The sequence below is a fragment of the Pituophis catenifer genome, unplaced genomic scaffold, assembly GCF_029215685.1.
Source record: "Pituophis catenifer annectens isolate HBS135680 unplaced genomic scaffold, rPitCat1.0.hap2 SCAF_1, whole genome shotgun sequence".
NCBI classification, from domain to species: Eukaryota; Metazoa; Chordata; class Lepidosauria; order Squamata; family Colubridae; genus Pituophis; species Pituophis catenifer.
The window spans coordinates 98,997,785-99,022,610 of record NW_027256881.1 but is presented as its reverse complement, the minus strand read 5'-3'; positions in this window follow the sequence as shown (position 1 = coordinate 99,022,610).

Genomic DNA, 24,826 nt, shown 5'->3' with positions numbered 1-24,826 from the left:
ACCATCCCTGTTCTAATATCCCTTTTTACTCGTATCCTTCTCATGTATTCAAAATCATGTTTATACTTTTATCTGTTTTCTTATATATATATATATATATATTAATTTGATTTATATGCCGCCCTTCTCCGAAGACTCAGGGTGGCTTACAATGTGCTCAGCAATAGCCTTCATCCTTTTGTATATTTATACAAAGTCAGCTTATTGCCCCCACAACTGGGTCCTCAATTTACCTACCTTAGAAAGGATGGAAGGCTGAGTCAACCTTGAGCCTTGGCGAGATTCGAACCTGCAGTAATTGCAGGCAGCTGGTCTTAATAACCAGCTTAATAACAGGGTGCCTTAGACCACTGTACTACCACTTTGTCCCCAGACCATGCTGCATTAATGAGAGATGAAAAGTTATTGCATGTACTGTAGTTAAAGGACTATGAAATAATATCATGAACATAGGAAGACTGGCCTTCTCAGAACACAATCCAATCCAGATGGGACAAAAGTAATAATCATTTATCTGCGGAGCACATGTCACTCAATAAAATAAGCCATGATACTCTCTGATCCAGGGTACTCCGCATATTTAATTGGAAATTAATGAGTGCTACCCAAACAAGACGGTTTCTTTGGTGTAGAGAAATGGTACCATTTGCCCCAACCTTCATTCAGAGTTGCTGAACTACTATTTCAAAACTGCTGATTAGGCAACACTTACTCAGCTAACTTGATTGTTAATCTACAATATGTCTAGCAAATCTTCTTCTTGCAATGCATTTAGTGATACATTTGCCAAGGTTTTTTTTACCTTTGCTTTGTTAGTGAATAAGTAATGGCTTTTGAGGAGGGATGGTATGATAGCTTGAGTTTTTTGGTGTCACCTTTATGCTTTAAGGAAAGTTTAGGGGAGATATATATATATATCCCTCCAAAGGCAAAATAGTCTAAATCCCAGAATTAAAAAAGATTCATGATTGATTTAATCATGGTGATGAATCATTGGAAATTTAAAGTTGCAATTTTTTTTTCTATTTTTGTTTTATTTCAGAGTATGCATATAGAGATTGTTATGGAATTACAGTGTTCATTAAATCTAGCTTCTATTCATTATATCATACTGAATGCAAACTACATAGGATATGATGGTATCTTGTAATATGTGATAATCGCATATGAGATAGAGCAGAGCAAAGCAAAGCAAAAAATGTTACTTATTTTATGTACATTCTAGAAGCAAAAGGGAGCTAACCATCTGCCTGTGACTTCTATTTTATGGCTATTATTTTGTTCTACTCCATGAGGAATAAAATTGAGCTGAGTCTTGGGTTCTTAGTAACTCATAAAACAAAATGCAACAAAGGCCACCGCAGATTGTCAACCATTTAATACCAGGTTCACCTCATATCGCTATAATATGGCTTGTATCAAGTTGTACAACAAAGCGATAATTCACAATACTGCTTACACAGTACTGCAGCCAGTGGTGGGATTCTGCCAGTTCTAGGCGGTTCGGTACCACCCCTCCGCACCACTAGGCAAGGGGTGGGCGAGCCAGCAATTTAACAAACGGTTCGGTGTTTTTCTATAATTTTATTGGCCTCGCAGCCAAATAAAATAAAATAAAGGGCCGCCCTACAGCTGATCAGTGTTAAAAGAAAACAAATGAGTAGACCGACGCCTGCAAAAATAAATGGGTAGACCCAGTGGTGGGATTCTACTTCGGTAGAACCGGTTGTTGAGTAGTTAAGTAGTTAAGCCAGTGGTTGCCAAAGTGGGCGGTACCACCCCCTGGGGAGCGGTGGAATGCCTTAGGGGGTGGTAAGAGGCAAGGGGGGCAGCAGGGGGGGCTAAGTGGCAAAGAGGGTGGCCCCTACCCTTTGGCCTGTGCCTCGCAGCACTTACCTCCTTGCAAGCAAACAGCAAGAAAAAACAGCCCTTTCAGCTTCAGCATCGGTTAATTAGCACAAGTTGATTAGATCGCCTCCCAACTCTCAGCTGATTTGCTCTCAGCTGTTTTGCGCAGGCTCTTTTGCAAGCTCTTGTTTTGCAAGCTCTTTGCTTGCTGCAAAGAGAGCTCAAGCAGATTTGTTTTCCCCTAGCTATGCTGAAAAAGCGAAACTGAAAGTAAAGCAGGGTCTTTGCTGCAACGTGACAAAATGAGGCAGAGAGAGATTTCTTTTTCTTTTTCCTCACCAAAAAAGGTAGGTGCAAAACTGCAAACAATGGGAAATGTGGACTACTCAGAGGGCTGAAAAAGTTATTTTTGACTGGTCCTCGCACTTTTGACCAGTCCTCGAACTTACGACTGTCCTCACATTTTACGTTTTTGCCCTATCTTGTCACCATGGTTAAGAGAAGCAATTGTGAAATGAGTGACACGGTTGTTAAGAATACCGCAACGGGCATAAATGTGAGGATGGCCATAAGTGTGAGGACCGGTCAAAAGTGCGAGGACCAGTCAGAAATAACTTTTTTCAGCCCTCTGAGTAGTCCCTATGCAGATAGCCACGCCCGCCCATCACATGACCTGCTAGCCAGGCCCACCCGGTCACATGACCAGCTAGCCAGGCCCACCCAGTCACATGACCACCAAGCCACACCCTCAACTAAGCCACGCCCACAGAACCGGTTGTTAAAAAAATTGAATCCCACCACTGACTGCAGCCATGATTAAAACCAATCAATTAGTCAATGGTTATCATCCATTTCTCTTTTCATCAAACAAGAAACTTCTCTAAACAGATTGGTTTTACAAACTGTGCTGAATTGTGCTTGGCAGTTTTTAAAACTTTGCCCCCCCCCACCCCACACACACGCACTCCTTTCAAGAAAAATACACTGCTTTTCTGTTTTATCTTCAGGGTGATTAAGGCTGAAGTCTGAATCTTTGTTGACATTGTTTTGAGCTTTTTCATTGTTGGAGGTACTGGAGGGTGACTTTGCTAGTGGTGATGTTCTCCTTCTACCATCTCTCTGAAACCTGACTGCCAACAATCTTAAAAAAAAAAAAAAAATTCCCATAGGACAAATTCCCTCATGCTCTTTTCTCTTGGAGTTTAATTGAAGTTGGGGAAAACAAGCCGGCTGCAAAGGACAGGATATGTTATTGCAAAAAAGCAGCACAGAATGTTTACACAAAGTCTTGGCAATCTAGCAGTTAAATAAGTGCAAGAACACCATGCCACCACGGAGAATTTCACTGACATCTCATTTCCATTAAAAGAAAGTTCAAAAGCAAATTATCTTTCACTAAAGTAAGAACATACCTACTCTTTTTTTCTTCCTGCAGCCATTCACTTGTACTCTTAATTTTTCCTCCTCTCTTCTTCCATATCCAATTTCCCTCTCCGATCTACTTTTGATCTTACCAAAATGACCCACATTCCCACGCCCCTTATATTATTTGCTTTCAGATTTTATTCCTTTCTCATGTACGGTATACTTATAAATACACTTGTGCTTAACTATGTGTTCCACAGTCTTTTTTTCTAATCTAATACAGGTAGTCCTCAACTTATGACTCCAATTGAGCCCAAAATATCTGTGGTTAAATGAATAAATATCGCATTTATTAAGCGAGTTTTGTGTCCCATTTTACGACCTTTCTTGCCACAGTTGCTGAGTGAATCACTGCCGTTGGTAAGTTAGTAATATGGTTGTTAAGTGAATCTGGCTTCTCTATTGATTTTTGCTTGTCAAAAGGTTGCAAAAGGTGATCACATGACCTCGGGACACAGCAATGGTCATAAGTATAAACCAATTGCTTAGCTTAGGCAATGAACCAATTGCTAAGCATCTGAATTTTGATCACATGATCATGGGGCCATTACAAAGATCATAAGTGTGAGAAATGGCCACAAGTTACTTTTTTCAGTGCCACTGCAACTTTGAATGGTCACTAAATGAACTGTTGTAAGTTGAGGACTACTTTTAGTCAGCACTTTCCTGAATTATTTGTTTTCCTGAGTTCATGTGTTCAGAATGTCACATCAATTTTTCTTCAAGCTCTTTAATTTTTTTCCTGTTCTTCCATTATCACCTTCACTGGAACATTGAAGTAGGTACAGGTATATGATGCAGTTGTTAGTCTACTGTAGATTCAATTACATGGCTTAGACAGGGGACCAGTTTTCTAAAAATGAGAAATAGGATTGCACCATATTGTTTTGTTCATCATCCACTCATGATATGTGAGTTTCTATTTGTTTATTATTGTTTCAGTTTCCATATCAATATCCTATTACCTTGAATTTTCTGATAATTAAATCCCCTTTTTGATAATTAAATCTCCTTTCTCAAGACTTCCCCCCCCCACACACAAAGTTTATCATTGCCTTCCTCTGTAGAATTAATCTATTTACTTTTCTGGAGTGTGTGATGGCTCAGGGATTAAAGGTGCTGAGTTTATCAGCTGGAGAGCTGGCAGTCTGGGTTCAAAACCTGAGCAGTGCATGATGGGGTGAGCTCCCATTACCTGCCCCAGCTCCTGCCCACCCAGCACTTTAAAAGCATGTAAATGCAAGTAGATAAATAAGTACCATTTTGGTGGGAAGGTAACAGTGTTCCATGTGTCTTGGCATATAGTCATGCTGGCCATGAATATGGAAAGGATCTTCGGAAAATGCCGGTTCCCTCAGCTAAGAAATGGAGATGAGAACCAAACCAGTGGTGGGATTCAAATTTTTTTACTACCGGTTCTGTGGGCGTGGCTTGGTGGGCATAGCTTGGTGGGTGTAGCAGGGGAAGGATACTGTAAAATCTCCATTCCCACCCCATTCCAGGGGAAGGATACTGTAAAATATCCATTCCCTCCCCACTCCAGGGGAAAGTTACTGCAAAATCCCCATTTCCTTCCAATCATCTGGGACTCAGAAGGCAGAGAATAGATGGGGGCGGGGCCAATCAGAGGTGGTATTTACCAGTTCTCCGAACCAGGGGTGAAATCTAGCAGGTTCTGACAGGTTCTGGAGAACCGGTAGAGGAAATTTTGAGTAGTTTGGAGAACCAGTAGCAGAAATTTTGAGTAATTCGGAGAACTGGCAAATGCCACCTCTGGCTGGCCCCAGAGTGGGGTAGGAATGGAGATTTTGTAGTATCCTTCCCCTGCCATGCCCACCAAGCTACACCCACAGAACTGGTAGTAAAAAAAATTTGGATTTCACCACTGCTCCGAATTACTCAAAATTTCTGCTACTGGTTCTCCAGAACTGGTCAGAACCTGCTGAATACCACCTCTGAACCAAACCGTAGAGAAACCTTATCTTTACCTTTTCACCATTACTTTTCAAGTGCAATGTCCATCTTATTAATCCTTGATGTCCAGTAAACAAAACTATTTGCTATCTTCACTTTCTTTCTATTTGAGAAGGTCAAATTGGGGTGTATACTTACACATACACTATTTATGTTAGGTTCAGAAGATGGAATCAGGTAAGGTTATTCTGAAATAGACTTTGGGAGAAATATTTGATGGTTGGAAAAAGATGCCATATCATTTTCCAGATAGATTTCAATTGATTTCTTTCTTTTTCTTTCTTTCTTTTTTTCTTTCTTGGAATTGGCAGAAGTTGAGATTTTCAAACTTATTAAAAAAATTGCCTTGTCATAAATCTTTTATCTATCTCTGCCAGCCAGATGGTTGGATTTACACACAGATCAATGAACATATAATCAATCTTATGATGTTCCTAACTACTTTCATTTTCAAAAGCTGATATATCTGCACTCCATAACGTTATTACTCCACATATCTTTTCTCAGATGATCAGCTCTTAGAAACATAAGTATGAATTGACAACATAGTGTTCATAGACTGTAAGACAAGATAGCCATCAGTTGAAAGAGATTGAATCTCTGCCCTAAACCTCTATCTTCTTAGAATAAAAGCTCAGTGCCTTACTTTCAAAACTCAGCCATTTTTTATGGTTGCAAAATACAAGCTTTGTAAAACTTATATAACACGAAGAAAGAATTATTCCAGACATAGCTGCTAAAATCCTGCTTCTAGCCGTATGTTACCACACTATAAATACCTCCACATCCCCTAAGAAATCTTATACTGTAATTTGGAACACAGATTTTCAGGGAAAGTAAATCTAGTTGTTAGAATGCAGCTGCCTCATGTCCATGTTATTGATTTCCAAGTTAGGACCCTGAGCAGGTTAAATTCTAGTCTAATACAAGTAATCCTCAATTTACAACAACCTGTTTAATGAACAGTCAACATTACAATGGCACTGAAAAAAGTGACTTATGACCGACTGTTTTTCACACTTACGACTGTTGCAGTATCCCCATGGTCACATGATCAAGATTCAGATGCTTGGCAACTGACTCATATTTATAACGGTTGCAGTGTTCTGGGGTCATGTGATCATTTTTTGTGACCTTCAGACTTTCAATTCAAACCTTTATTGTCAGTGCACAACATATGTACAATGAGATTGGTTGAGCTTCCTCAGTGCATCCCCTCCAACACAATACAACTCACAGTGAAGACAGAAAATCCCTAACCCAATAAATCATATTAACAAACACACAGTCCTATTGCACCAGTGTTGTGGCCCGCCAGCGGCCTGCGCAGATCATGGCTGATCCTGACGACGAGGAGGCTGGTGTGTGTCACGCCAGCAGCCTGCACAGCCAGTGCTCGTGTCGGACAGCGAGGAGGCTGAAAAGGATGTGGTGACAGAGACTCAGCCAGGGCCTTCAGAGTGGCTACTCAGGAGGAGGAGGTCTCCTCGAGAACAAGGTTTGAGGATAATTGGCCACTCCCTTAGCCTATTTAAGTTGCATGCAGTTAGTAATTTTCTTGCTGGAAACAATGTGTAATTATTACAGAGCATGTTGGAGAGTGAGTGTCTTAGCGTATCTTGTTTTCTGGGCTGGTTGCCAACCTTTGCCGGACTTTGTTTATTCTTGGTATGTTATAACTTTGATAAGGACCGTTGGTGTGTGTCACAATCCTTGGGAATCCGGAGCTGGGGCAGAACAACCAGTGTGAACATGTTACACGTTGCACCAGCCCTGCAAGTCCATCATACTATGTAGTTATGATATTATTTCGCATTCAGGAGTCTGACAGCCCATGGACAGGCAAAGTCACTGTAGAAACCAGATATACTTAACAACCATGCTACTAATTTAACAACTGCAATGATTCACTTAACAACTGTGGCAATAAAGGTCATAAAATGGGGCAAAACTCACTTAAATGTCTTACTTAGCAACATAAATGTTGGGCTCAATTGTCATCATAAGTCAAGGACTACCTGTATTTAAATGTGTCATTTTATTAATTAACACAGCTATAAGATCAAGAGTAAAATGTTTGTATATCCTCCACTTATTTAATATCTCGGCGTGCATAGAATAAGAAAGATGACTTTAACAGAGATATGCAAGACCAAACAGATCTTCAATGATGGGTGAAATGAGGAGAGAAACATATCATGAGTCAACCACAAAGAGAAAATAGCCTTTCTGTTGAAGTGATTCCTTGTATAGTCTACCTGGTAAAGCCCATCATATTCTCTTTTTGTGTGTTTGTTCAATTTGTATGCCACTTCAGTTATTCTGAAAACACTAGGTGACATGTAACTTATTAGTAAAATGAGAAAGAAAAAGAGAGAAAGGGAGAGAGAGAAAAAATACATCAGCAGTATGTGGAAAGCCACACTTCCTTTCCTGCATATTATCTGTAAATATTTTCAGAGGGAATTTATTTTTTAAAAAATGCCATTTATTTATCTTTGACTTTGTGGCTAACCAACTAGCATAGAAAACCACTAAAATTAGTTTCAGCCCAAATTAGGGGAAACTCTGTGAGTTTTTATAGATGGCCCTTAAAGCCAGCATGATAAATTATAGTATAAGTCCCGTGTGTTGATGAAAATGTAAAGAACTGGATATATACTGTCATTTGTGGTACTCTTGTAAATCTGTTAATTCCTTTGGGCTGATTTTTTAAAAATAAATAAATTAGAACAAATCAGTCCATTAGAGCACTATATTATATCATAAATGGGCATTACTACATTTTTCAGAAAATCCAAGAAGGAATAGGACTCACAGTTTCCGGATTTCTAGTCGGATGCTTCATCCACAGGAAAAACAGGTGAAGGAAAGAGTATTAGGTATGTTCGCTGCTTTGCATTCTTTATAAAAAAAATAATAAAGGTGGGATAAAAATCTAATAAATAAATCAAAATGATGCTTTGAGACATAAATTTTCTTATTAATTGCAGCCAGACAAATTATTGCAATGTCCTTGAAAACAGAAAAGTATATTTATATTTATATAAATTATTTATATTAAATATTTTTAAATATGAAAATTTAAATATTTCCATAAGCTGGCAAATATCCTTAAAAATCTCTCTAATGCACAACTGAGGGCCCCTCCAAAAAGATATCAATAACACAAAATATTTTTTTTTACTTCATCTGCTTTAAATTTACTTATTAAGTACAGCAAAAGTAAAATAATTGTCTACTACCCAGTTCCAGGATCTTAGATAATCCAATTAAATAATATCTACATACACACACACACAAAACACTGTTTGAAGTAAAAAAAATAAAAATTATTATTTGATGTCTTGTACTTAAATACATAAGAATTAAGCAGTACAAATGATGAGGAGTTGCATTTTAGGGTGGAAAAAAGAACTTGGAAGAAAGTGTTGTTAAAAAAAGCTGCTATTTATCATTCATTCTTACAGCCTTTCTATACACTTGACCATACATTAAAGATAATACCAGTTTCCTCCCTATAAGAGGGAGAGGTGATGATGGCAGACAGTGTTCATTCATTCTTTAGACAATAGGGCTATAAATCCAATACTAACTATAATTGGAGCTGAAAGCTTTATAACAGTTAAAGAGCAGCCCTTCTATGCCAAGCTTGTTAGAAGAAAAAGACTTCCAAAAATCTGATTTCAAGAAGCAGAAGAGCATGGAGAAAAAAAATTTTTTCCCCTGATATGAAATGTCCATGGAATGTTGAATTTCTCTTGGAAATACAGATGCTGGGGGTTTTTTGGAGAGGAAGGGCAGAAGGAAATCAGACCAAGGTCATTTTTACAAGTGCCATTGAAATTTGTCTTTGTATTTCCCACTCTTCAAACTGTAAACGAACACACACATTCTACACTTAATAGAGTTTACAGAAGCAGCATGAATAGTGAAGGCCACTGGTTTTATCTCTGTGCTATTTATCTGGAAATATGTCCTCCAGATACACAATAGAATTAAGAAGTTCCTCCCCTAATCCCGTCATCACAGTAGAGTAAAACTGTGCCACGCTGTCAAGGCAAGTAAACAAGCCTGTTTGTATTTGTGGTATGTCCTTGAGCAATGGCTTTAACCACATGTAAATATTATGGGTCAACCAGTAATCAGCAGCTCTCCACATGAAGATGATATTATCACAGAAGTCAAGGTTAAATCTAGCTCAGAATTACTAAAGGGATGTGGGAAAGGTCCTAGTAATACATCAGAGAAGCATTTGCATAAGGAGAGTCTTTCTTGCTATATGGTTAGTCAGTCTTAATTTTTCAACACTGGAATGCAGGAAGAAGCAGCCCATCTGACATCCATATGTTACTTGTCACTCACATGAGCAGGCATCCAATAACCGGGCACTGCTCCTGTCCCTTGCCTTCCAAATAGTCTTAAGTACTTTATTTTGATTGGCGCTGTTTAGCCAATGGCAAAGACAAAGTAATTGAAACAGACAAAACAAAATTCTTGGGGGGGGGGGGGGGGAATTAGAAAAATCAATGACAAGATACTGGATTCAATTGAAATCAAATTCACATAAATGGGAACATTTCCAGTGGTGATGAAGTTTCTGAACATGACCATTTCAAGTCCTGGGGAAGAATTGAATTATCTGAAGGTCCCTCATGAATAATCAACATTACCAGACAAACAAACAAAAACTCTGCACACACACACAGACACACACACACAATCATTGAAAATCAAACCAATTGGGATGCTGGTGAAAATGTAATGCTTGTTACATTTAATTCCTGTGTCCAGAAATCCTAGCTATTGAGTGATCTTGTAATCCTGTAATATTTTAGCCGCCATATGAGTTTATCATAACATATATATATAACAATTTATCATCTAATCTGTTGTCTAGATGGAATCAACTCATGCTTTAGTTTCAAAGACTATTCACTGAGAAGACAACCTGGCCGTGTATACTATTTAGATATACAGTAGTTACTTTAGCTTTACCATCAGGCAAAACAATAAAACCAAGGTCACTGTAGGGTGATGGCCTTCTCAGAGCCACCAAGACACATCTTTATAACATGTTTGTTGGGCTCACTCATAGCTTCCTGTGGTCTTTCTACACCAAAACATTCCTTAATTTTGATAGCTTTATGAAAGAGTTCTTCTATTACCTTCCAATGATTAAGGAATGCTTGAGACTGAAATATGCAGCCCCCTGCCCACTGTACTATAACCCTCTGATTCTTCTTCTTGTTCTGATTGATGTTGTATGTAAATGAGACAAAAAAATCCTTTATTTTCATTCACCTTTCAACTAAAGCATGAACTCTGAAACAGAGATGTCTGTATCTGGTGTAGTGTTTGCTCTGATTTTATCAGAGGAACTTTTTGCGAAAGTAATAATAGGAATAAGTAAATTTGGGAAGATTTTATTTTGATAAGTAAGATTGTATCAGAGGACATTAGATGTGCCTGGAAGATCATTAGTCAAACATTCATTTCTTATAGCATTGAAATGATCCCACACGCAACAAAAGCCATGTATCTGAAATATAGCATTATTGTGTGTGAAACTAACATTTTCTTTTAGGAAATATATTAATAATACAGGTCGTCCTCAATTTACAACCATTTGCTTAATGGTCATTCAAAGTTACAACGGCACTGAAAAAAGTCACTTATGGCCATTTTTCACACTTATGACCATTGCAGCATCCCTATAGTCACGTGATCAAAATTCAGATGCTTGGCAACTGGCATGCATTTATGACAATCAATATCCTGGGATCATGTAATCATCTTCTCACAAGCAAAGCCAATAGGGAAGCCAGATTCACTTAACAACCATGTTACTAACTTAACAACTGCAGTGATTCACTTAACAACTATAGCAAGAAAGGTTATCAAATGGGCCCAAATTCACCTAACAACTATCTTGCTTAGGAATGGAAACTTTGGGCTCAATTGTGGTTGTAAGTTGAGGACTACCTGTATGTATATTTAAGATATGCACACTATAAGTTCAGTGGGACTTCTTTCAAGTTAGGTTAAGGATTTTACTTAAGAGTATATATCAGTGTTGCTGTATCAACCTAGAATAAAGGTCAAGCGGCATACCTCCACATTCCATTCTATATTCTCTTGCTGTTCAACATATTTTTAAATACTTGGATTTGGAAAATATGACAATCAGATTTGCAAATGATGCAAAGACAGGAGAGATGGCAAACATCTTAGAGAATCACATCAAGCATCAGCAGGATCTTGACAAATTGGAAAAAATGGACAGAAACCACTAAAAAGAAATTGTTGCAAAATTTCCGGCAATTGTTGCTGGAAACAGAGACAAATGCAAATCCTTACATTTGGGATGAAAAATTTTAAAGGCTGAATATAGGAAGGTGGGCACCAGTACATGCAAAAGAGCCTAGTTATCTCCATAGATCACAAGCTGAACATGCCTGGCGGTATGATCCAGCTGTAAAAAAAAGCAATTCAAGGCAATTCAAGACTGCATCAATGCAAATGATGAAGTATAGCCTCAGGAGGTGGTGGAGTCATCAACTCTGGAGGTGTTTCAATAGATTGATGGTCATCTGTCAAAAATGCTGTAGGACTGGATTCCTGCCCTGGGAAGAGGTGTGTTGGACAGAATGATCTTCAAAGTCCTTTCTATTACATTCTATGATTCTATAAAAGATTCAGCATATTGCTAATTTTATTTTAGATAGAATTGAGAGTGTCTTATTGCCCTTCCCTGCTTACTCCAAACATTTATTTATAAAGTTAACAGGAAGGACAATTAGAAGCACATGAAGGCAAAGCTAGTTGTTTTGACTCTACTCTATCTGTCTGCAACACAGTCTAGGTCAAAAGCATCTCAGTTGTCTCAAGGATAATCTGTGATTAAGACCACAGAGCCTACACGAAGCCAAGCATCTATTTCTTCTTAGGTTCTCGCCAACCTGTCTTTCCAGAAAACCTTTGCTTAATCTTTGAGACTCCTATTCCTATGATAACATACAAGGATTACTACATACTACATAGAAGTAATTATGTTTGTTTACAGCTGTCTTTTATATTTAACTCCTTCAAACAAACTAGGAAAGAATATAGCCCAAATATTCTATCTTTGAAAATATCCACTTGATTCAAAAGGGACCAATTGCTTTAAGTTTTAGGGATACCAGCAGTGGTGGGATTCAGCCAGTTCACACCACTTCGGGAGAACCGGTTGTTAACTTTCTGAGCAGTTTGGCAAACTGGTTGTTGGAAGAAATCATTAGGGCAGAGAACCGGTTGTTAAATTACTTGAATCCCACCACGGGATACCAGGACATTTGTATGACAGTGTGAACTTCTCCAGCCAATAACCCTCTAGCTGTGGTGGATGTAACTTCCTTTATGCAATAGCTCTGCTCGCTGAGGTTGATGGTTATTGTAGTTCAGGGGTATCAAACTGGCAGCCCACAGGCTGGATGCATCATGCACAAGCCCTGCCCATCCCAGCTCCACAAAGGCAAAAAACATTGCAATATCTCACATGACATCACGTGACACAATCGAGTTTGACACTTGTGTTGTAGTCAAACACATCTGGAAAGGATCAGGTTGAGAAGGCTGGTTGTAATATTCAGCTATTTATTTTATTTTTATTTTATTGAATTTCTATACCGCCCTACTCCCGAAGGACTCAGGGCGGTGCACAGCCATGAAATAAAACACATAGATATACAAAATTTAAAATCGAATAAAATGAATTAAATAAATTTGGCTGAATTAATACCCATAATTTAAAATACCCATAATTTTAAAATACATTAAAAATTTAAAATTTACACTTAAAAGGGAGAAGATTTAGGCGAGGCCAGCTTGATGAAATAAAAGCGTCTTCAACTCGCGGCGGAAGGTGCGCAGATCCGGAATCCTCCATATCTCTGGGGGGAGCTCATTCCAGATCGTCGGTGCCCCCACAGAGAAGGCTCTCCCCCTAGGGGCCGACAGCCGACATTGTTTGGCCGACGGCACCTGGAGGAGCCCCTCTCTGTGGGAGTGTACTGGTCGGTGGGAGGCTGTTGATGGTAGTAGGCGGTCCCGTAAGTAACCAGGTCCTAAGCCATGGAGCGCTTTAAAGGTGGTAACCAGAACCTTGAAGCGCACCCGGAAGGCCACCGGGAGCCAGTGCAGCTCACGCAGGAGAGGTGTTACATGGGAGCTCCATGTTGCTCCCATAACCACCCGCGCGGCCGCACTCTGCGCCAGTTGGAGCCTCCGGATGCACCTCAAGGGGTGCTATCATAGCTTTCACTTGTTTTTGCATCGAAACTCAGTTCTTACAGCATACCAATGCATGAAATGACAAGAGATTTTGCTTATCAGTCTGAGGCTGATTTAAGTTCATTGGGTTACTTTTCTTAAATGACTCTCTGGTCTGAAAAGCTAAGTTTTCAACAGATGTGTTCCAGAACTAGCACTGTTAAAACACTGGCCAAATCATCAGCACATGCCATTTTTAAAGTTAATATAAGTACCATATGTTTGTTTTGAGTAAGCCCAAAATCAAATGTTGTACATGAATCAGCTCCTTGAATCTATCCTCTTGCATAAATACATTGCCAAGGCTGCCAACACATACATATCTTTTCTGTATTTAATTTAAATGGTACATTTGTTAAAAATAATGAATAAGATTTATAACAAAGTTACCACAGCATATAAAAATGAATAGAAGTATTATAGCATCAGCTCTAAAGGACTATTTCTACCTTCAAAATAAGAAAAGGAAAAACAAGGCACTGGTGGTTTCAGGATCAAGACTTCCTCACTCTTCCTCCGACTATTCCACCTGACCTTTTCATCACATTTAAGAGTTTGAGTGGGATAAAAATGACCCTTGTGGTTCATGAAGAATAATCTACAAGGGCTGTCCAAAACTCTTATTCATTTTAAACAGTTGGAGGAAGTGATTATCATTATTTAGAATAAGGTAACAGAAGATCCTGTCCTACTTTTTCTTGAATGGTGCAAGAAATAAGTTTTGTATACAATGCAAGGGGCCTCAGTTGCAAATGTTTTCTTTTCTTCTTGCTTTAAGGGGGAAAATGGATAAAACCGTCTATTATTTGGTTTTAAAGTGCTAACATCTTGAAGAAAATTAATATCACTGTAATTATCCTCTAAAGGTTGGGATTGCTGAAAACACTACATACGCTTTGAGGGGCATAGAAGCAGTGGTGGAATTCAAATTTTTTTACTACTGGTTCTGTGGGCATGGCATGGCATGGCATGGCTTGGTGGGCGTGGTAGGGGAAGGAAACTGTAAAATCCCCATTCCCACCCCACTCTGGGGCCAGCCAGAGGTGGTATTTACCGGTTCTCCAAACTACTCAAAATTTCTGCTACTAGTTCTCCAGAACCTGCTGAATAGCACCCCTGCATAGATGGTAGTATAAAAATGTTTGTGAGGGAGTTATGTTCAGAATGAAGTTGGTAAGATAGAAAACAGCCTTTCCAGGACTTGAGAGAACCATTCTATGAACATACCTCAGCTGCCCTCTGTTCCACTTTTGGAGACAGCAGGAAATAGCCATTGCTTTAGAAACAGTAGAAAAAAGGAAGGAAAAAATAAAACTCTGGAATAGCAAAAGAGAGGCTTTAATTGTTGTGAATTTAAGTATGGGTAGTCCTCGATTTACGATCATTCATTTCATGACCATTCAAAGTTACAATGGCACTACAAAAAGTGGCTTATAACGGATCCTCACACAACCATTACAGCAGCCATACTGTCATGTGATGCAAATTGCTTGGCAACCAGCATGTATTTTCAACACTTGCAACTTTCCACCATCATGTGATCACCATTTGGGACTTTCCGTCTCGCTTTCAACAAGCTAAGTCAACGGAGGAAGCTGAATTCACTTCACAACTATATGGTTCCCTTAATATTTGTGGTAATTCACTTGACAACCAAAAAAAAAGGTTGTAAAATTGGGGGTAATTCACTTAACAACCATTTTGCTTGTCCCCACTGTGGTCATGTGTCAGGACTATCTGATGGTGGCTCTTCTGTTGTAAATGGCTCCATTCTAGTCTGCAATATAATAATTAATCTAGGCAAGTCAAGCACATGAGTTTTTATTCATGAAGTCAGATTCCAAGAAATGAGTCAGAGTTTGCAGAGTTGAGATTTCCAGCTAAACCTTTGGGAAGCCTGGCAGTCCTGATTCAATTCATCATCAAAGGGTCCTATTTTTCATGGAGGTCTGGTTTGATCACAAACTATGGTATTTTCATAAGTAAGGTTACCTTAACCAACTTTGTCCTTATTAAGGGCATTGTCATGGCCCTGTCGGAGCCTAGGTCTGAAGAGGAGGACAAGACAGAGCTCAGGATGAAGGAAGAAAACGGCATGGCCTCTCTGGCCCAGGAGGAATGACCAGAGGAGCAGGTTGAGGCAGTCCCACATCCCTTGGCCCTGGGAAGGGTCACCACCGAAGGAGAGAGGGTGCAGGACAACCAAGTGAGTGGATAGGAGAGGGCAGGCAGTGGAGCAGAGGTGCTCTGGAGCTCCAGCGATGAGCAATCCCCCCACCCCCCCCCCCCCCCGATCTCTGAGCACAGAGAATGGAGAGGAGGAAGGATCAGTGCAGGGCGACCCAACAACTTGGGAGGAGGGTGCCCCGCCCTCTTCACAAGGCTCACCTGGGGAATGAGATTTAAAGAGATGCTGTTGGGAAGGGCGCTTGTTGGGAACAAGTGTTGCCTTTTTCCAGCCTCACGTGCTGTTACCGACATCTGTTTACTTTGCTGTGCTTTGCCCTGCTTGCCTTGCCCTGTTTGCCTGGCCTGGCTATGTGCGAGTTCGCGGCGACACAGTTCTGCATCGGGTTGTGCTGCAGTCTCAGTGAACTCTTCCTGTGACAAGGACTCCCTGGGATCAAGTTCCCTGAACTGTGTCTGCTCTCAGGACTGTGTTGCTCCTCTGGACTAATAGCAGCCAGGAACTATTGGAGGTGCGTGTTTAGAACTTGGCTCCTGGACTTGCAGTGAATGATGGGACTTTTGGGGGAAAGTTGGAGCAATAAAGGAGAGTTAAGCCTTTGTTCCAGCTGTGTTGCTTCCATGCCCAGCCTCAGGTTATCACGGGCATTATTCTACATAATAAGGAGCTCAAAGCTTGAAAGGGAAGCACTTTTAATATAAATTTAACTGACAATTCTCTGCATTATGGGCACATACAGTTTAGAGCAAGCCTTTCTTGGTAATTTGATATTTATTATGAATTAAAACTAGATTCAATCCAGAACAACTAGATTCTCCTTAATAGATCAAAAAAGTTACTGATCTGTAAACAGGCTACTTAAGCTCTCTGATATTCTTAAGACATTGCTCAGCTTGTATTTGTTATAAACCAACAACTGGTCAAGTGGAAGAATGAACTATTCAATTTCATCATTTCGATACAAAGTTGATTCAGATATTAAAGCAGAAATTATTCAAGGATAAAGCACTATACTCACAGAAGACATATTTTTAAAGTCATTTTAAAGTAATGAAACATGTCAGTTCATTAAAAATATGTATTAAAACAGAAAAGCCCAAGAATGTATTTTCTAGAGGGATACTCTTTTGTAAGGACTACATTTGAATCACTTTTTCTTGCACTAGTGGGTGAATCTGAGAAATTGCCACCCATCATCTTTTTCAAAGAGATGGTAATTATATAAGCCTACAATTTTTTCCTCAAATGATACAAAACACAAAACTGTTTTCAGGTGCCTTGTGTGCCAAAACTCCTTTTCCAACACTTTCTTCTTCTGTTGTTTCACCCCACCAGCACATTCTACTGGAACATCCTCCCTTCCTACATACAGAAAAAGCAATGAGGGGTACGTTTGAGTAAAGAAGAGGAACATATTTCCAAATGCCAAAATTCCTTCTAAGCCTGCATTCTAGCTGGAATCTTCAGGTCATTTGGTAAAAGTAAAAGTAAAAGCCCCTGAGGAGAGGAGAGGAGAGGAGAGGAGAGGAGAGGAGAGGAGAGGAGAGGAGAGGAGAGGAGAGGAGAGGAAGCGAGGCGAGGCAAGGCACTGGCAGATTTGCTCAAGGCTAAAATGGTGCAGAGAGCTAGTTTAGTACAGTGATTAAGACACCAGGTAAAGAACTGAGAGACTGTGAGATCCTGAAGGCACACACATACCAAGTAGTGCAAAAGTGAAATAGCACAAATCAGCAATGCCATCATATGGACCCCCTGAATGGAGCCTTCCACTCTTTGTTAAATTATGTTTTGCTGTTTGGTTTTATTTTGCCTGCAATGATGTTGACAAAAAGAAAGGGGGACAGAATAATAGAAGAGGTGACCTGAGGCAGAGGATATATTGGTTTCCCCATCATGAAGATCAGCAGAAGTTGGCAGTGAGCTTCTACTTATCTAATAGAGCCAGGATGGACTTGCCAATTCAGATACCAAATATATGACCGCAGTGGTTTTACAGACACAGGGAAGGGTTTCTGAGCCAATCAAATATCTTTATTTTGGTCCTGAACCAGCCCCCACAACAAAAAGAGAAATCATTTGACACACAGTGCTACTTGAGATGTATAACGGGGGTCAGCCTTAGATTTTAAATATATGTGACTGTGTCAACTTTGAAATGACTTCGGCCAAAGTCATATTTACTTTCACTTCATTTCTTAGTTGCCACTCTTGGGGAGAGGGGGGAAGTTAGAAAGGACTACAATGTGGTGCTAGAGAAAACATCCACCAGATGCAGCATCTGAACCAAGGTCATGGCAACGAACATCTGCTGAGACCAAGTGGGGGGAGCTCCTGCTGTACTGATTGGTTAATGTGACCCAAGACACCCGAGGGGGATGGGAAGTTCTGCTCTTTTTATTACTCTGAAGCGTGGGAATTACCCAAACTAGCTTCAACTTTCTAAGTACTGATACAAGGTCTTTCAACCCTGAATGGAGCTTCTGAGTCCCAAGTCAACTGGGTTCATTGCTCAGAACCATGACAGATTGCTTGTATATATTTATTGTGAGTACATGCAGCATCCAACAACAGAGTTTGTGAAGCAGATATCTAAGAATCTGGATATATTAGAAGTAGGAGGAATTCCTACTCAGTTTTCTTTTGGGTGATTGGCCTCCCTGGTATTCAAAGATGCCTAGCAAATTACGAGGATAATGTTAACTGCCCTCAAGAGACCTTTAGGATTACAAAACAGAGGTATATCTATTATTATGTCTCCTATAGTGGTCTTTTCATTTTAAAGTTTAGCTGTATCTGCAAGAGTTTCCCATTATTTCCTCCTTTTTAATCTGACTGCACCAGGTCCTAAAAGCATCACTGCATTTTTCACAAGGGAGGCTTTGGTTTGGTTTCCCCTTCAGTGAACATCTTCATGCAGAGACTGGATAGACTCTTGTCAGAGATGCTTTAATTTGGATTCCTGCAGTGAACTGTGGGCTGGGCTCAGTGGCCTATTTGGCTCCTTCCAATTTATGCTTCTCCAAACCAACATAAACTTAACTGCCTTGAAACCAGTAAAACACTCATTTCATGAAAAACACCTGGGAGTTCTAATTTTTTTATGAGCCCAAGAATTAGTTTTGGAGGCCTGTGGATTTATGAAGCAAATGACTTCCACTGCAAGGGATGAATTAAAAGTGAAAGCAGAGTTTCAGGGAAATTTGAGCCACTTCTCTAACCCCCTTTTGACAGCCAGAAATGTCTCTAAGATTCATAAGCATGACCAGGCATAGAAAAGGTATAATGAGAAGGTGAAAGAGGCAGAAAGAGAAAGAGAGAAGAAGGTACAAAAATGACTGCATTTGATCCTATCCTCCATCAACATAAAATGCATCCATCCACTCGAAAACCAGATTCTTTTTCTCCCCTCTTTTTCTCCCATATCGACAGAAGGGGTATTTCAGAAAATTTGCTTTATTGCAGTACATCACATTATCTAAATCAACAAATGCATTTAACATTTAAGATGCCACATTTTAAAACAAGGCATTTTTAAACCACTGTTATGTAGTGACTGCTATGTAGGGATGCGGTGGCTCAGTGGCTAAGATGCTGAGTTTGTCGACCGAAAGGTCAGCAGTTCAGCGGTTCGAATCCCTAGTGCCGCGTAACCGGGTGAGTTCCCGTTACTTGTCTCACCTTCTGCCAACCTAGCAGTTCGAAAGCACATAAAAAATGCAACTAGAAAAATAGGGACCATCTTTGGTGGGAAGGTAACAGCGTTCCGTGCCCCTTTGGCATTTAGTCATGCCGGCCACATGACCATGGAGACGTCTTCGGACAGCGCTGGTTCTTCGGCTTTGAAATGGAGATGAGCACCGCCCCCTAGAGTCAGGAACGACTACCACATATGTGTGAGGGGAATCTTTATCTTTACCTTTATGTACCTAACATATTCAAACTAACCTTGATTAATATCTCCTGCAATTTTGGATTCAGACATGACAATATATCATTAGAGAAATGTCGAAGGTTCTGATTTCCTCTAGGAGAGAGAAAGCAGATGTAAAAAAAGTTTCCCGCAGTTTCTTTCATTCACTTTGTACTATACTGCAGTCATATCAAAAAAAAAAAAAAAATGAACACACACATATAAAATATATGAACCTTAACATTCCAATCCCTAGTCTTCTTATGAATGACTCCATTATATCTTGAGCAGCATTGTGTTTAGATAATGTTTAACCCATGATTGTTTTGAGATGCTTCTAGATAATGATCACATGGAAGAGTAGGCAGGCTGCAATAATTTCCATAAAAATTTGCTTAGAAAAATTTCAAGGTTGCACATAGATTATTCAGAACAAATGTGAGAAAAGTGTACTCTGTATATGCAGTCTTCTTTTAAAAAGATATCATTTAGTATCAATTATTTAATGCCTTCTCTGATCATGAGTTATATATACAGATGCCGAAAGGAGACACCAGTGTATTTGTTTGTTGAGAAAGTAACGCAACAAGGAGCAATGTGCATTTAGTTATGACTTCCATAAATATTGAATGATTTTTTTTAAAAAAAAGAAATACATGAACTAGATCTCATTTCCAAATTTTACATTGCCCTTGAAGTTTAACGTATTGCAATTTTAGTACATCTGAGCTAGTAATTTTATAATATGCTAAAAAGCATCATTGTGTCTCAGCTACAGTTGTGTTAATTCTTTAGACAAAAAGACTTGACAAAATAAAGTTGGGTATCAGTTGCACTGAGTGAGTCCAACAGATCATCAGTAATCTATGTGACTCACCAAAGCATCATTCTATTTTAGAAAGTGATCTCAGAAACACAACTTTTAGAATGTATGCCAAGAAATTAGAGGTTGTAAAAACGTATGCAGGGAAGAGCTACACTGAAGTTGTTTGCATAAACTGATTTCAAAATTCTTCACAAATTCCGATATTTGATTTTGACTGAACATACAATGTTGATATATCTACATTGGCATTCAAGGTTTGATGATTGTATTGAGAATGCTGCTAAATTATCCTTTTTTTAAAAAAACTAGAATTTGCTTTTCAGAGAGCTATGTTCTCTTTTAACATCATTTAATTTTGTAAGAAAAATGATATGTGATAGTACTTGGCAATTGATATACAATAGAATCTTAAATTCATAAGTAAGAAATATTTTTGATAAATAACATACAACTTTATTTAAGGTTTGATAAGGCACATCTTAGGAAAACATGCTTAATGCCTCACAAAATCAAGATACATCTGTGCCAAACCACTCCCTCACAATTCTCCAATGAAATAAAAGTTAATATCCAAACTACAAAATTTATGCAAGGGAAATTTAATGGGCAGAAATGCACCCTTTGGTGAACTCAAATAGCTATACAAAGTTAGCTTTGCATGTATCTATGCAGAAACTTGAACATATAGTATACACATATGCACAATTGTACATACTTAGACAAATGTAAGTATGTATGCATTTAATGAACTGTATATGTGTTTGCCTGAAATGCAGTTTTTCTTGGACCATTGGTATACCACATTGCACATTCTCCATAACCAGGAATGCTAAGTGCTTCCTTTTGTGCAAAACAATTTCGTCCAAATTGCTATGTAAAAGAACCAAAAAAAGTCCTTGTTCTTTCTCAACTTTTCCATGTCAATTATCCAATCTAACCAAAAGCAGCAACAACAAAAACCCTTGAGCTTGACTATTTTGGTTTGCTCTATCCTTGCAGCCTTGAAAAGCCATATTTCCTCTCAACCTTTTTAAAAAACCTTTCTCTACCTTAAATGGATAGGTGACTTTTGCATTTTGACGCTCTTCACAGATTCACCCCAGACCACAGGCCTTTTATCCTATCCAGCCACCCAAATTTTCTGGACTCTCTTTCCAGACCTGTCAAAAAAGCGCTAGCTTATATTAAATTTGTCTTCAGGAAACAAAAAGCTTTTTTTTCTTCCCATGCCTCCCTGCTCCCTGAGGCTGACTTGTTAGTGCCAGATTTAATTCTGGTTTTTATCCCTTCTTGAATAATGACTATTAAATAGAAGCTATGCACATTGGTTGGGAACATAGAAGATAGAAGCATTTGCCCTGTTTCTGCCTCAGGGATTTAAATGATAGGAAAATAGGAAGTGTGTGTGTGGGGGGGGGCAAGATAGGGAGTGGAAAAATTAAGAGCACTTAAAAAGTTGTACGCAATTAATTCACTTGTGTCTGGATACAAGAGTACCAAATTAGCAATGGTAATGTGAGTACTAATGTCAATTCATCTGGATCACCTATTTACTGGATGTTGTATAACGGATAAGACAGTAGTTTACATCCCACTCATTCAGTGCTGAATGGCTCTTTTATGCATCCCTGCAGCTGAAATTAAATAAAATGCAAACTATCTCAACTTTTGTTGCTGTTGTTCTTAAACAAATGTCTCGCTTCCATCCTAACTATCTGAGTTAAGATTGACCTGTTTTATAGTCTTGCCAAAGTCTTTTCTTCAGAATCCTGACTTGCTTTTACATTTACAACCAGTTTATGCGCTTCTCTTCCATTTGCAGGGTGATGATCCGTATTTTATCACATGGGAGTCTGTAATCGGTTTTAAGGGTCTGATAAGTAAATGGTGGCAAAGTTTAATAGTTTAGACGAGACTGCCTGCCTTCCTGAATAACACTATTCATTAAATGTTAGAAATATGGGCATGGAGGTCCTCAGGAAAAAAGTTGCAATGTCATAAAAATATTTCCACTACCCAAACTAGTCTCATCACAAGCATGTTAATGGCAACCGATTTATTGCTTCCAAATGGTAATGGACAGAGAACATTTTGTGCTGGGTAAAATTGGTTCCAAATATGGAAACATCTTATTAAAAATATTCAAATAATCTCTCTTCTTTGACCCAGCTAAGACAGTAGCATATTTGCTTCATAAGCTAATGTATTAACGAACTTTGGCTTAGATGCAATCCTTTCCTTTCTCTTTTACAGAGAATTAAAAATCTAGATGTTTTCAGTTAATCATAGTTTCTAATTTCATTCAGAACTATGGTTAAAAGTTTAGAACAAGCCATATTTTTAAACCATTTAGAAAACAAATCTGGAATTCATCAAGTAACCCAGACAGTTTGGTTCTGAGATGCAATGCATCTAATTAAATCATATAATAAATGCAATAAATGCACCATATAAATAAATAAAACAAATATTACTTGTTATGCATGTATTTGAAAATGAGAAAAAGGGGAATATGCAAAGCTAATGGTTCCTTTGGTACCTGCTGCATTAAAGAGAGTATAGGCTCCTTTCTTTATTCAAGCTCAATTGATTTATTCTCCTTTTCATACTCCAAATACTAGTAGGAAGATTTATGAGTTTAATTCAAACAGCATATTAAAATAAAAGGGAAAACAGTTTTGCTTGATTAAAGGGCATTTAAAATATTTTCAGTATCTTGTTATGGGTGCTAGTAACAAGTAACTAGCAACTAGTACTAGTCTAAGCATAATCTCTAATATGGAATAATCCATATACTGAATATATTGCAATTTGAACTTATATTTAGAATTTTCTATCCTGCTTAATATGGCTTATTCCAGTTTTTCCTAACTTTCATATCTCCATAAGTATTAACATTAAAATTCTCCTGTCTTAGAATTCTCAGACAGGTATTCCAACATATAAACTAGCATATTAATTATTCTAACAGTTTAAATTTCCAAAACAATGTGTTCGGTAAAAATACAACAGTGCTAGAGGCCGCAGATATCACATAGCATATATATTTATGTAAACCACCTCCTAGGTAAGGAAAAAGGATGCTGAATTTAAAAATATATATTTTTAAGAGTAACAAAGAATGTCTCAAAGGTCCAAGGCCGGACCTGGGTAGAAGCAAGAATGCTCAGGAACCGTCAAGCAGTAAAACAAAGCTTTAATTAGGCTGGAGCCTCGGTACTCAATGAGTGTGAGTCGAATAAGTCTGTTGCAAAGCAGCATTGGGAGTGTCCACCTCCCAGTGCACTTTATCGGCAAGGATCCATGCCCTTTGGCTGGCTGGATATGCTCCCGCCCTGTAACCATCATCCGACAAATGTCTGAGATCCCCAGAAACACTGGGTGATCCCCTCAGATGGTGCCCAAGTGGCAGCATCTGATTGTGCAGCTGGCTATTGGTAGGACGTGGCCTCCTGGCCTGCCCGACAAGCAGGTGGCCAGTGCAGCCAGAACAGCCCAGATACCTGGCAAACAGCTAGGTGGTACAGTCGGATGTAGCCGCTGCCGCTGTAGCATTGCTGGCTGCCGTAGCCTTGCTTGCCACTCAGCCATCTGACCCCCACCCACTCCCAGGTATGGTGAGCCCCAGACAGGGGTTTGACAGGTGGCTCTCTCCTACCAGGAGCGCTCCTGGAAGACAGTAAACACAGGCATTAGACACAGCAATCCGGCATGGACGACCAGCAATTGCCCTCCCCGGGTTTGTGGGAATACTGTTGGTGGAATCTCCTAAGGAGTCATGGAGCCCCCATATCTTTGTCTGCCACCCATGAGGCATCTGTGGAGGAATATTCTTTCCACTGTACCATGTATTGTAGCTTGCCCCTATGGAGTCAGGAATCCACCACCCAGTTGATTTCATACTGGTCTCCCGCCACAGGACCCGGAGGCTGAGGAAGGGGTCTAATATTAGCAGGCTGCTATGGAACACAGGGTGAACCCGGCCCAATAGCCAGGGAAGTTTCAGCTCTACAGAAACCAGATTGATCACCCTAACAATTGGGAAAGGGCCCAGATATTTTGGATCCAATTTTTTTCAAGGCACTTTTAACCTTAGATATTTTGTTGAGAGATATAACTGTATTCCCACCTGGAACGGCTTGTGGGGAGCCTGTTTTTTGTCAGCCTGAGCCTTACGGGTCTCAGCTGCTTTCTTCAGCACTGCTTTCACAGCACTCCATACTCCCTGTATTGTCCCCACCCACTCGCTTGGACTACTAGGGCCTGGGGGCACTCAGGAATGGGCATGAACTCTATCCTGTTAACCACCGGGAAGGAGGTAAAATTGATACTGCTGTGCACC